Source organism: Drosophila subpulchrella, unplaced genomic scaffold (genome assembly GCF_014743375.2).
Source record: "Drosophila subpulchrella strain 33 F10 #4 breed RU33 unplaced genomic scaffold, RU_Dsub_v1.1 Primary Assembly Seq45, whole genome shotgun sequence".
Classification (NCBI taxonomy): Eukaryota; Metazoa; Arthropoda; class Insecta; order Diptera; family Drosophilidae; genus Drosophila; species Drosophila subpulchrella.
Genome location: NW_023665660.1, coordinates 1,215,892 through 1,230,095, shown reverse-complemented (window position 1 = coordinate 1,230,095; position 14,204 = coordinate 1,215,892).

Sequence of the window (14,204 nt, the reverse complement as noted above, 5' to 3'; positions counted from 1 at the left end):
TTCGGCGCTCCAAGCCGGACTCTGGAGAAGTGAACCGACAGCGCTTCCAAGAGCGCACATCTTAAATTTTTTTTATTATTTTTATATGCATCTGCGATGCAAAACATTATATTTAACAACAATTGTACAGACCAGGCAGTTTCTAGCTGCGGGTCTTAATTTTTTTTTACCTAGGTAGGGATACATGTAAAATTTCATACATACAGTGGTCGGCATATGTATTTTGACAAAATAAAAGTTAAGTATACTCATAACTTGAATTTACTTCTTGTAAACTATAGGCATCAATGGAAAGGTAATTTCAATGCCGTTTGAATGATACAATACATTTCTTTACCCATTCAGTACTTATTGAAAAGGACGAATTTGTGTAAATCAACTTTGAAATTTAAAAAAAAAACTTTTTTCCTCGTCTTGAAAACTTAAATTTTTTGATGCAAAAAGTTTCTTCAAACAAAAACAATAGTAACTGCAAAAAGAATTTTTCAAAAATCATTTTTCTTATATTTTTTATGAATTTTTGAAAATGCTTAAAAACAGGCATTTAAGCCATATTTTTGTCTTTTTCATACAAATTTTTTCCGACATTGTCACCTTCAAAAAATCATAAAAAATATAAGAAAAATGATTTTTGAAAAATTCTTTTTGCAGTTACTATTGTTTTTGTTTGAAGAAACTTTTTGCATCAAAAAATTTAAGTTTTCAAGACGAGGAAAAAAGTTTTTTTTTAAAATTTCAAAGTTGATTTACACAAATTCGTCCTTTTCAATAAGTACTGAATGGGTAAAGAAATGTATTGTATCATTCAAACGGCATTGAAATTACCTTTCCATTGATGCCTATAGTTTACAAGAAGTAAATTCAAGTTATGAGTATACTTAACTTTTATTTTGTCAAAATACATATGCCGACCAGTGTATATATCAAAAAAAAAATTTTAATTAATTAAATAACACATATGTAAATGCCTAAGACAAAAAAAAATAATAAGAGAAAAAGGAGAGGAGGTCAGAAAAACTTCCTGAATTTAAAAATTAAAGAGTTAAATAGGCAGCTATATGCTGAAAAATCTACCCCAGTATCCTGGGATGAAAATGTAGAAATTAAGAAAGAATTAGAGAACACGTATAGGGAATTAGATGCCTACAAAAATAAAAATGACATGAAAGAGGCTAGAAAACCAAAGTGCCCTGCAGATTGTAAAGGGCCTTTCGAAAATACAGCTTGTGAGTATACGTGTCATAAGAAAAATTAAAAGATATAAAAATAGAATATATAAATATGAATGAACATTTTTTTTTATGAAAAGTAACGCAATATCCAAGACAGATTTTGAATGCGTTACAGAAATAATACCCAAAATGGGTTTAATTGAAACTAAAACAGTGGACTCCACTGCCAACGTAAATAATAAAATCGAATCAAAAACTATTGATAGCGATTTAACAAACATATTATTATCAATAATTGTTTTTATAATGAGTGCATACATTTTGTATAAAGCATATGTATACCACAATAAGTGTGTATCAAAAAGAGCTATAAATAGAAGCCAGGCCAACGATCTGGATAAGATTTAAATTAATAGAGCACAAACAATTATTATAAAAATATGTTTCAAAACAAAAATTAAAATCCAAATTTGTAAATGTATGCAACGAAATACCAAAATAAGAAAATTAAAATTTTGAAATAAAATAAAAATAAAATATATTAACAAACAATATGAATACCACAAATTGCATAAGAATTATTCAAGCCAATCAACCAACTTTTGAGAATAGGGTATTAGCCATACTTAGAAACAGAACAGAGCCTCTATCAATATCAGATTTTGAAGAAGAGTATATGAATAGGTACGACCTAGCTTTTTCCCCGCTTATTCATTGCAGCGGTACGCAAAAAGCAATAGTACTGTCTACAGTAAGAAACTGTAGAGTATTTTCGGAAGTAGACATACACCCAGTGCTAGGACATATAAATGTGCTAAAAATTAGGCGCAACTAATACACAAAAAAAATATAATAAGTCCTTAGTATGGAATGGTAGCAATTAACTACCCAAATACGAGAATTAAAGGACACAGTTGACAAGTCTTACAAATGTATAAGCCAAAATAGGCCAATACATAAACACACTATTAATAAACATGCAAAAATTCTTGTAGATTCTTTCAATACTGCAAGAACTTTAGTACATGAAAATAGGGCAGCGATGAATAAATTGGTCAATATTATCTAAATTATTGATCAAATTACGTACAAATCTAATAACTGTCAAAAATAGGTATAATTTAAATATATCGATACCGACAATTTTAAATACACCTTTGACGATAGATCAAGACATAGACCTAACAAAAAATGAAGATTCCGATTCGAGCGAAGAAATCGAAATAAAAGAAAAAGATCTACACGATCTAACAATTCCTGCAGTTATAACAGTAACAGAAGCAGAAGAAGATGAAGATATAGAATCAGATGTAAGCGTGCCAGACACAAAAGAAAACATAATGGCAGATCCAGCAGCCCAAAGGGCATATATAAAAGATATCTCGAATGCCATCCCGGAATTTAACGGATTCATAACAGCCTTGAAGTTGGTTAACTTGACTAAAGGCACATTCGAAGATTTAGCTGTAGAAGTCATTAAATCAAAAATAATAGGATCTACACTATACAAAGTACAGAACGAAAGAAATTGCAAGACACTATAGTCGGCGAAACATCCGACGAAGTCAAAGCGAAAACAAGCCAGAAAGGCAAAACAGCCGAGAAATTTACTTCAGAAATAGACAACTTACGAAAGCTCCTTGAAGCTTCGTACATTGACGAAGGCCTACCAGCCGAACATGCTGACAAATTCATCTCAAAAGAAGCCATTAACACAATGGTTAAAAATTGTGAGCATGGCCGCCTAAAAACAATTTTAGAGGCAGGCAACTTCACAACTATGAATGAAGCCGTCACTAAGTATATACAATGTAGTACTGAAATGACAGGCAATGCAAATTCAATACTCTACACACAAAGAGGAAACAACTATCGCGTTAACAACTTCAGAAATAATTACCGCGGTAGGAGCAATAACCGAGGTAATTATCAGCATAACGGATATTACCATAATAATGGCTATAACCAAAATAACAGTTATAGCCGAAACTATAATAATCAGACCAACAACAATTATAGAGGTCGTGGTTATTATAGAGGACACAACCGTGGTGGAAAGACCAACAATGCAAATACGAACACCAACAGACAAAATAATAATAATGTCCGACAAGTACAAACCACGTCGGAAAACCAATAGAGACCCTTAAGATAAAAAACCCAGTAAAGAATACGGTTCTTACTATCAATCTTAATTTCAATCTTTTCGTTTCTCTCAAAAATGAATACACAAATAAATTATATACATTACTAGTTGATACAGGTGCAGACATATCCTTAATAAAAGAAACTTCGGACTCGTTTAACAATGTTGATTATACAAATATTACCCAAATATCAGGTGTTGGTGAAGGAACAACCAACTCAAAGGGTTTAGTATCAATAGAACTTCTTTCAAGCAACTATGCTATACCACATACTTTTCATTTAGTAACATCAAATTTTCCTATTCCATGTGATGGAATCATAGGCGTAGATTTTATGAAAAAATACAATTGTCAAATAGATTTAAAACCAGAAAACGATTGGCTCATACTGAGACCAGATAACCTCTATAATCCGATACATATTCCAACAAATCATACACTAGAAAATAATTTGACAATTCTACCAGCAAGATCCGAAGTAGTCCGAAAAATTGCTATAAATTCAGCAACCAGGTATATATTAATACCAAACCAAGAAATCCAAAATTGAGTATTCATTGGAAATTCCATTGGAGATTCTAAAAACACTTTTGTCCGAATTTTGAATACAACTAATAAAACTGCAATCATTCAATTAAATACACTGAAAGTTGAACCACTAGATGATTACGACATAGTTAAATATAATAAAAATGTAAACAAAGAAGAAATTATAGAGAAATTGAACAACAATTTTCCACCTCAGTTCAAGGAAATTCTTAACGAATTATGCACAAAATACACAGATATATTCGGAAAAGAATCCGAATCAATATCAACTAATAATTTCTACAAACAAAAAATAAGAATGAAAGATGATGAACCTGTATACATAAAGAATTATAGAATTCCCCACAGTCAAAAAGACGAAGTAGAAAAACAAATAGACAAATTAATTAAAGACAAAATAGTAGAACCTTCAGTTTCTGGACACAACAGTCCATTACTAATCGTCCCGAAAAAATCAATACCAAATTGTGACACTAAAAGATGGCGTTTAGTAATTGATTACCGCCAAATTAACAAAAAAATTTTATCAGATAAATTTCCACTACCAAGAATAGACGATATTCTTGACCAATTAGGTAGAGCTAAATACTTTTCATGTTTAGATCTAATGTCAGGATTTCATCAAATAGAACTCGAAGAAACGTCTAGAAATATAACATCCTTCTCCACGAGCAAGGGCTCCTATCGCTTCACGCGATTACCTTATGGTTTAAAAATAGCGCCAAATTCTTTCCAAAGAATGATGACAATTGCATTTTCAGGTATCGAACCTTCACAGGCATTCTTGTATATGGATGACCTAATGGTCATCGGTTGTTCAGAAAAACATATGATTAAAAATCTTACAAACTTTTTTGACTTATGTAGGAAGCACAACCTTAAATTGCACCCAGAAAAGTGCACATTTTTCAGACACGAAGTGACCTTCCTTGGACACAAGTGTACTGACAAAGGTATTTTGCCAGATAATAAAAAATACGATCTAATAAAAAAATACCCAGTCTCAACGGACGCAGACAGCGCTAGAAGATTCGTTGCATTTTGCAATTACTACAGACGTTATATTAAAAATTTTTTTCGATTACTCACGACACATAACTAGATTATGTAAAAAGAATGTTAAATTCGAATGGACAGATGAATGTCAAAACGCATTCGAATACCTTAAAATTCAATTGATGAAACCTACACTTCTACAATACCCAGATCTTAATAAAGAATTTTGTATAACAACAGATGCAAGCAAACAAGCGTGTGGAGCTGTTCTTACTCAAGATTACAATAACACACAGTTACCAGTAGCCTATGCATCAAGATCATTTACTAAAGGAGAAAGCAACAAAAATACAACTGAACAGGAATTAGCAGCTATCCACTGGGCGATAATTCATTTTAGACCATACATTTACGGAAGACATTTCACAGTCAAGACAGACCATAGGCTATTAACCTACTTGTTTTCGATGACAAACCCGAGCTCAAAACTGACGCGAATGAGATTAGACTTAGAAGAATATGATTTTACTGTGGAATATCTTAAGGGAAAAGACAATCATATAGCCGACGCGCTTTCAAGAATAACCATAACGGATTTAAAGAATATTCAAACGAATAATAAAATTCTGACAGTCACTACCAGAAACCAAAGTAAACAGAAAAATTCCTGCGCAGGAAAAGAAAAAGAAAAAATAGATTTGCCTAGGCAAACTCTAAATAAAGCTTCTCAGCCCAACGTATACGAAGTCATTGTAAATGACGAGGTACGAAAAGTAGTGACCTTGCGAATAACAGATTCACTATGTTTACTTAAGCATGGAAAAAAAGTTATAGCAAGAATTGATGTTAGCGATATGTACACCAATGGAATTCTCGACTTAGGTCAGTTCTTTCAAAGGCTTGAAAAAGAAGCCGGTATACTTAATATCAGCAAACTCAAAGTGGCACCGAGCGAAAAGATCTTTGACACTGAATCAATAGAATCTTTTAAAATAATGGGCAATAAAACATTACAATCTCTAAGAGTAGCGCTACTCAAGCCGGTGACCCTATTATCAAATAATGATAAAGAGAAAGAAGCATTACTGTTTACATTCCATGACGATCCAATTCAAGGAGGTCATACAGGCATAGCTAGAACATTAGCAAAGATAAAAAGGCATTATTATTGGAAAAATAAGACCCGATTTATAACAAATTATATAAGAAAATGCCCAAAATGCCAAAAATCCAAAACAACCAAACATACAAAAACACCATTGACTATAACTAAAACGCCACAAATGGCTTTTGACAGGGTAATTGTGGATACGATCGGTCCACTACCTAAATCTGAACAAGGAAACGAATATGCAGTAACCATAATCTGCGATTTAACTAAATAAATAAACAGTAGCAAAAGCTATATTCGAAGATTTTATTCTAACCTACGGCCCAATGAAGACGTTCATAACGGACATGGGAACAGAATATAATAATTTAATTTAAATTTCAAAAACATAACTTCTACCGCACACCATCACCAAACTGTAGGAACCGTGGAGCGAAGCCACAGAACATTTAATGAGTTCATCCGCTCATACATCTCAGTTGATAAAACAGATTGGGATGTATGGCTCCAGTACTTCGTATATTGTTTCAACACAACACCATCTATGGCACATGACTACTGTCCATATGAGTTAGTTTTTGGTAAAACTCCAAATTTACCTCAACATTTTAATAGCATAGATAAAATAAAACCTCTATATAATGTGGATGACTACGCAAAAGAATCTAAGTTTAGACTAGAACAAGCATTTAAGAGACCTAGATTAATGCTGGAATCTCATAAAAAGAAACAAAAAATTAGATATGAAAAAAATACCTTAGATTTTGATTTAAAAATAGGAGATCAGGTTTTATTGAAAAATGAAACAGGGCATAAGCTAGACTTCAAATATACTGGACCTTATAAGGTTGAAAGTATAGAAGAAAATGATAACATAGTAATTTCAAATAACAAAAATAAAAAACTAACAGTACATAAGGATAGATTAAAAATTTTTATTTCATAATCACTTTAATTCTCTTATAAATATATCACGTATAGCCATACATAAATTAAAAACCATAATTATAATGGAAATATAATACAAAAAAAAAAAAAATTCTTAAATATATAATACTTATTGATTCGAAAAAAAAATAATAACTTAAATAAATAACACATAAAAAAAAAAAATAATAAATAAATATATATATATATTATTATAAAAAAATATGTTCATTTATATTTCATACACATATAGTAAGAAAATAACTTCATAGAATTACGTTATTTTTCAAAAGGAGGGAGATGTAGTTTGCATGTATCATTGTAGCGAGTACCCACTGTACCGACGACAACATTGTGTTACAGTGTACTTAAACAAATACAAAAGTGCCGGTCGCTAAACTTTTGCGGCCAGCCGAAATATGAATGCGCCTCAGAGCCCAACTTATGGGAAGTGCTAGTGTCAGCATATTCCCATGGCCTGAGTGCAGACACATACAAAGCATGCATGTACAACTTCTCTCGCGCTCTCAGTGCTACCAGCACAAATACAAATGAGAGCATATACTTCGATATATATGACGGCCGCTGCCAATGTTTGCAGGCAGCGCAGCCGCAAATAGCTAGCTGTAATTCATTCTCAACATGACAATTACTAAATAAAGATCTGCCCATGGCAACTGTATCAAAATGGCAGTTTGAAACAAATTACAAATCTTTTAAATTAAAATATTACAAAGAAGAAACAATAAAGGGGAAACACAACACTTCTACATTTCGCAATTTCTCCTAACCAATCGACTAATTAAAGTTCTTAGAACCAAAATTTGAAGAAAATCACTCTTTATGATAAGAGCATCACTACAGACTTTCATTTCAGCGGATATATTTAGTAGGCACCATCGCACACTCTTCTGGTGCACTTTGTCACTAAATGTACTCCTGTTCACAGTGGTAATATTTGAGAAAAACTTTTATTTGACTATAACTAGGATAAATTCGCTGTAGAAACCTATCGGCCACCTAAAGAGGGGCCGACCTTGACTTTTCTACTTTTACCATCGAAGCCTAATGAATCGTTACAAATGGTAATTGATTAAGAGAGGTGGTCACAGCCTCGTGATCCCAGGCCTTTCGCCAACATGAAGATCTTGGGCCAACCATTGACCAGTTTACTGGACACAGAAGCCAGTGTCAGCTTTCTAGGTAAAAGAACAAGAGAGTTAGTCGTAGTACTGGGAGTGCCTGTCTAAAAGTATTTCTCTCAGGTACGTAGCTGGCGAAGATCGGCCAATAATCGGACTTGTGAGAGTTCCTGTGGAGTATCAAGGAAAGATTAAGAAAATTGTCTTCTATTCGTGCCCTTATCTCGAGCAGAATTCTTTTCTTGGGGAGGACTTCTGTAAAGTGTTTTGATTGGCTCCCGCTGTGATGGATCAAACTGATTCGCAGGACTTGAAGAAAGTAGAGGAGATTCATGCCACGCAGATGGAACACTACATTGACCAAAAAGACGACGGCGAGACAAGGGAACAATAATCCTGGGCGCTGTCTACTACCGAGATGATACAATTATTACACGTTAAACAAGAATTCTTTATCATCGAAAATGATAGACTAGGCCCGACAAACTTGGAGAACCACTCTATCGAGCTTGTTGAGAGACTGACCGTATCCAATGTCTCCAGCCAAGCAGGATGGTCGAAGACGAGATTGATAAGATGCTGGGACTGAGGAGATCGAGGAGAGTTAGAGCCCGTGAAGAAAATGTTAGGTTTTGCCTAGACGCATGGAAATTTCTTAGTTAAAACCAATCTTATGTTGTGGCCACTTTTATGTGTTATCAACAAGTGTTATCAACAATCGGCCAGGTCCTGGCCACTTGATTTTTCTTTATATAAAAGACCCGCATGGACTGACCCGGCTCAGTTTTTTATAGGATATATCCATTATGGAGTCCCACGAGGAGTATCCCTAACCTGGCAGCCACAGTTTTTTCGAGACGGTTTAATATTCCGGCCTCGATTCTCGTCGTAGAGGACCGACACACCTACCAAGTGGCGACATCGGGCGCTAGTAGGCTTCAGTTAATTTTTATACCCGTTACTCGTAGAGTAAAAGGGTATACTAGATTCGTCGGAAAGTATGTAACAACATAAAGTATATATATTCTTGATCAGGATCACTAGCCGAGTCGATCTAGCCATGTCCGTCTGTCCGTCTGTCTGTTCGTCCGGATGAACGCTGAGATCTCGGAAACTATAAGAGCTAGGCTGTTGAGATTTGGCGTGGAGATTCCTGAGCTTCTTACGCCCACAAATCGCCCAAAACTGTGGCTCCTACAGTTTTTATGCTAGAATTTAAACTGAAATGTATTGTTCTCATCAATACCTATCGATTGACCCAAAAAAAAGTTTGCCACGCCCACTTTAACGCCCACAAACCGCTCACAAACTTCAAAAAATCGTAAATATGAACGCGGATATCTCGGAAAATATCAAAGATAGAGAAATGGGATTTCAGATATAGATTCCGTAGGCTTGAGCGCAGCGCAAGTTTGTTACGCAAATATGCCACGCCCACTCTAACGCCCACAAGCCGCCCAAGCCTGTGGCGCCCACAATTTTAATGCTAGATAAAAAACTTTAACTGAAATGTGTTGGTCTCGTCAATACCTATCGATTGATAAAAAAAAACTTTGCCACGCCCACTCTAACGCCCACAACGCTTAAATCTTTCTACCGCCGGTAGGTGGCGCACTTAAATCTCACTTTGCTGCTTGCATATCTCCATTTTCCTTTGGTCCCTTTAGCTGAGTAACGGGTATCTGATAGTCGAGGTACTCGACTATAGCGTTCTTCCTTGTTTTTTATATTTAAGGCTTCTTATAGTTGTACCCGTTATTCGTAGAGTAAAAGGGTATACTAGATTCGTCGTAAAGTATGTAACAGGTAGAAGGATATTGAGCTGGCAAATCTTATAATTGAAGCCGCCGTGCGTGCGTTCACATGAAGAGTTTATTTGCAACTAACTTAAAAGGAGAAGACAAATATCATACATTGTCGATGCTCCATCTTCGTAAGAGCGAGATGACACTAAAGTACATGCTGGCATTGTCAGAGTTCTATAAACGCATTTTATTTTCCACACCCTTCCTCAATGCTTGCATGTTTACAAAAATGAAAATCTAATTTAAATGTAACATCCCTGTAAATTCAACATGTTTCTTCTTTGGGAGGTTTTTGGTCAAAGTATCAGCAATCATTTCATAAGTACATTTATACTTTAAAAAATTTGACCTTCCTTGACAACTTATCTTACAAAATGATAGCGTATATCAATATGTTTTGTTCTGGAATGATAAACTGGATTCTTGGCCAGAGCTTGGGAACTCAAATTGTCGACGTACAGGATGATTAAAGTCTTCTCTTCTCCGCAACCAATTTTGTTTATCAGTCTGCGCATCAGAATGGCCTCCTTGCAAGCTGATGATAGCGCCATATACTCCACTTTGGTACTACTAAGGGCGACACTTCGCTGCTTTTCAGATTGCCAAGAAATTGGACCTCCAGCTAGGAAGTGGATGTACCCGGTATATAATTTCCTGTCGACTTTGTCACCGGCCCAATCCGCGCCTACGTATCCAAGAAAGGGTTGACCACACTGCCAGTAGTGTAGCTTCATGTCCAGTGTTGATGCCAGATACCTTAATACATGCTTGATACCGGCCAGATGTTCGGTATGTGGATCCTGATTCCGTTGAGCCGGCTTGGAAACGGTATGCAAAATGTCTGGCCTCGTTGTAAGTGCAAGCCACATTAGCTCGCCAACAGCAGACTGGTATAGAGTTTTATCAATCTTTTTGCACTGATTGCTAGTGCAAGCTACCTGGTATCCTGTATTCAGTGGTGTGGCAGCCTGTCTGCAATTTTCAATGCCGTGTGCATGCAGTAGGTCCTTTATATACTGCGAATGTCCCAGGGAAAATGCTCCTAGCTCCCCCTCACGCTTTATCTCCATGCCCAAGAAAAGGTTTAGTGAGCCTTTGTCCACGCATTCGAACGACTTCGAGATACTCGATTTGATTCTGAGCAGATCCTATTTTGACTGTCAGGCTACCAGGATGTCATCAACGTCTACAAGAATTAGCGAGAGGCTTCCATTGCCAGTCTGCTTGTAAAGACATGGTTCGTTCTCACAAGCAATGAAGCCGAGCTTAACCAGGGTACTATCAAGCATGGAATTCCATTCCCTTCCTGACTGCTTTAATCTGTATATCGCTTTCTTGAGAAGCAATCTTTTTTCCGGACGACTCTGATCGATATACCCCTCCGGTTGCTTCATGTATACCATCTCACTAAGGTCGCTGTTTAAGTACGCTGTACATACGACCATCTGATGCAATTACAGACCGAGCTATACTGCTAAGGCCAATATAAAACGCACACTCTCTAGCCTGCAAACTGGAGAGAAAGTCTCTTGATAGTTAACGCCGTATTGCTGGGAGCATCCTTTTGCAACCAGACGGGCCTTGAAACGTTTTATTTGCCCATCCTTGTCGCGCTTGACGTTAAATACCCATTTGCATCCGATCGCACGCTGATTTCTTGGTAAATCTGCCAGGTCTGGTTTGCGAGAAGAGAATCGTACTCACTATGCATAGCATCACGCCATTCGGTTGCATACGGACTGCTCATAGCTTATTTAAATGTTGCTGCTATCGGGACATCTTTTGACACTAAGGCACCTATGATGTTGTACTGCTTTCTGGGACGACCAGGCTTACCAGTCCGGATGAGCTTGTAAGGAACCGTACGGCTCCTCACAAATAGAAGTATTAGTAGATAATTTGAGTTTTAATCGTAGGTTAAGATTAGGCACGAACACCCGCACACGATAGTCAAGCGGAACACCCACTACGAAAAACTGGCACGCGCCAACTCCAGCCATAGGAGTGAGGGAGAGGACAATAAGATCGCGACATACACGGGAATTTGCACGCCAGCGAAATCAACCCCCGAAAACTGGCACACGCCAGAGGCCCGCTCAAGTGCGAGCGAGAGGAAGATAAGATCATGGAAGTTCCAAGAAAAACGGCGCCAAGACAAGCTGGTCACAAACTGGGAGTCAGTGATTTGCGAGTGGTCGATTGACACGGACGAACAAAAGTGAACAGAGGCAGCGGTCGTTTTGACGATGGCCCAGGCGAGTGGCGACAAAGGACCTATCGAGGAGCAACGAGGAGTACAGCAGCAACAACAAGAACAGGACAAACCAGCGGTCGTTTGACGCTGACCCGGCAGAAGCAGCAGCAGCAGGACGAGGACAATGACGGTGTAGATCTCCCGGCCCAGGGCCAGCGGCGAGAAGATCTGCGCTGCAAGACACCGACGCCACGTGTGTGTGCAGGAGTGAGATGCAAGACCCGCACCGAGTGGCCACGAAAACTTCAAAGCCGGCCATCAACCACGTGTTTGGAAGGTTTTCCGATCTCGATGCGGTGTTACAAGGTTAGGGTAGGTTAGAGACGCCCCTAGAATTCTGTGTTCAAGTGCGAGATCTAGAAATTAAGCAACGAAAAAAATATGTACGAAACTTGCGAAAGGCAATATTACAGCAGAGATACTAAAACGAGGAATATGAAGAAAACTCTTGAATAAAACCTGAATTGTTGACTTAAAATTTATAATAAAATGTTGCATGTCTATTTATGCCCGGGGTCGGACAAGCCGACCGGAAAATACCCTCATTTTAGGCTGACCCCAGAATAAGTCTCGTGTCCGGGGTTGCTTACCACTTGCCGGCGCCCCCGCCCCACCAGTGACTGCTGGCGGTACAGTGGGGACTCCGACAAGTTTGACCAAGAGAGCACGTGTGACCCCCTCGGCGAATGCTAAGGGAGATCAGGCGTGCCGGCTAAGTCGTAACCCAGGCCACAGCACAAAATGTCGGGCTAGTGCGACATAAAGGAGCCCCTCCAAGAGATATTTTGCCCCTTTCCGGTCACTTGTGGCGCTTGCCACGAGTCAGACCCAATAGGCGTACCTGAAGAGTGACCCGCGGTGCCTTTATTTTCCTAATTGTATCCAAACAAACATTTTTATAACCTTGCAGAGGGTTATTAATTTCAGTCATCAGTTTGCAACGCAGTGAAGGAGACGATTCCGACCCCATAAAGTATATATATTCTTGATCAGCATGACTAGACGAGTCGATCTAGCCATGTCCGTCTGTCCGTCCGTTTCTAAGCAAACTAGTCTCTCAGTTTTAAAGCTATCGGGCTGAAACTTTCCCAAAAGTCTTATATTTTTTGCAGGTAGTATATAAGTCGGAACCAGCCGGATCAGACAACTATATCTTATAGCTCCCATAGGAATAATCGGAAAAAAAATTTAAAAAAAGTATATCTTTGGTGTATTTTAGCTTATAACCTCCTAAGCTTGGAAATAACATTTTTTATTTAGTTTTGAATTTCGAATTAAATTTTATCGAAATCGGACGACTTTATCATGTAGCAGCCATAGGAACGATCGGAAAATTGGTGCAAAAATAATATGAAACAAATTATAGCTTCGGTGTCTTTCAACATATAACCTCCTACGCTTGGAAATAACATTTTTTACTTAGTTTTGAGTTTCAAATTAAGTTTAATCAAAATCGGACGACTATATCATATAGCTGCCATAGGAACGATCGGAAAATTGGTGGAAAAATAATATGAAATAAATTATAGCTTCGGTGTTTTTCAACATATAACCTCCTACGCTTGGAAATAACATTTTTTAATTAGTTTTGAATTTCGAATTAAGTTTTATCAAAATCGGACGACTATATCATATAGCTGCCATGGGAACGATCGGAAAATTGGTGGGAAAATAATATGAAACAAATTATAGCTTCGGTGTTTTTTAACACATAACCTCCTTATCTTGGAAATAACATTTTTTAATTAGTTTTGAGTTTCGAATTCAATTTTATCAAAATCGGACGACTATATCATATAGCTGCCAAAGGAACGATCGGAAAATTGGTAGGAAAATAAAATGAAACAAATTATAGCCTCGGTGTTTTTTGACATATTATCTTATACTATTGGGAATATCATTTTTTGTATTTTTAAATTTAATAATTATAGCTGCAAGTGTGTACAAACTTCGGCTTACGGAAGTTAACTTCCTTTCTTGTTCTCAGTCTTATTGATCGCGGATAACTTCCACCTAGCGTCCGCCTACCAATTATCTCCAATCCATGTCCCATCCTTTATACATTTTTCTGTAGGGAGGATCCTGGCCAGACTGAGCCGCA